We start from the raw sequence: 1,149 nt of genomic DNA on the forward strand, positions 1-1,149 counted from the left end.
TATGATGTTGATGGTAATGGTGATGGGGAATGATAATGATAGCAACGAAAATATAGTAGCAGAGTGTAAGAAGAAAGTTTGGTAAAGTTGGTCTCACCATTCTTGGACAGTTGCTGCCGTTAAGTCAGTCAGGTAAACCATGCTTTGCCGATATTTGGCTGTCTGTCGTCTTTCAGTAGAGAAACGAAGAACAGAAAGAACGAAACAAACATAGCATCAAGATGAGTCAATTACCACCCCACTCCTTCTATCATCTCTCTCTCTTTTCTCCCTCTCCCCCCCCTCTCTCTCTCTCTCTCTCTCTCTATCTCTTCCTCTTTCTTCCTGACTCTTTTCTCTCTATCTTGCGTACATGTCTATCTATTTTCGGCTCTAGTCTTCTCTCTTATTTAATTATTTATCTATATTCACCTCATATTTTCGCTCTCTTTTCATAACTTTTTTTGCCACTCTCTCCTTCTATTTATCATTATCATTATTATTTTTGAAATAAGTACCAGTTACGCACTGTGGTCCATATAATCGACTAGCCCCCTTCCCTCAAAATATTTTCAAGGCCTTGTACCAAGAATAGAAATTATCGTCGTCGTCATCATCATCAACATCATCATCATTATTATATCTGTATAACACCCTTCTTCACTGTCTCCACCCCCTCTCTCGCTCGCTCTCTTTTTATTAGATTTGATGTGACTCTTTCTCCTTCTCTGTGTTCCTATAATCCTTTCTGTGATTCTCTCCGTGTCTCTCACCCTCTCTCCTCACTTGCATGTCTACCTCTTTCTCTCTTTCTCCATTTGCCTCTATTAATATCTCTTTCCCTGCTATTTACGTATCTACCTATCTATATTTATCTCGTTCTGTCACACCTCACTCTCTCCCTTTCTTTCTCCTTTTCTCTCTGTCCATCTGTTTCCATTTCTTTTCTCTGTCAGTCTATCTATACATTTATCTACCTACATACCTACCTGTCTCTCTCTCTCCATCCATCTATCTCTTTCTCTCGCTCTCAGTCTCCCCCCTCTCTCTTTCTCTAACATGCACACACACACTATCTGTATGTGTGTGTGTGAGATAGATAGATAGATAGATAGATAGAGAGAGAGAGAGAGAGAGAGAGAGAGAGAGAGAGAGAGAGAGAGAGAGAGA

The 1,149-nt window shown here is 40.1% G+C and overlaps 1 protein-coding gene across 1 annotated transcript in view; it reads right to left on the reverse strand.

Annotated features, from left to right (window-relative positions):
• The window catches only part of LOC106882067 (RING finger protein nhl-1), a 33,003-nt gene extending 32,726 nt beyond the window's left edge, over positions 1 to 277 (reverse strand). Inside the window, exon 1 of the mRNA XM_052970947.1 lies at positions 98 to 277. The gene's annotated coding sequence lies outside the window, so the exon portion shown is untranslated. The remainder of the gene's footprint in view (positions 1 to 97) is intronic.
• Between the last annotated feature and the right edge of the window lie 872 nt (positions 278 to 1,149).

This window comes from Octopus bimaculoides, chromosome 9 (assembly GCF_001194135.2).
Source record: "Octopus bimaculoides isolate UCB-OBI-ISO-001 chromosome 9, ASM119413v2, whole genome shotgun sequence".
Taxonomy (NCBI): domain Eukaryota; kingdom Metazoa; phylum Mollusca; class Cephalopoda; order Octopoda; family Octopodidae; genus Octopus; species Octopus bimaculoides.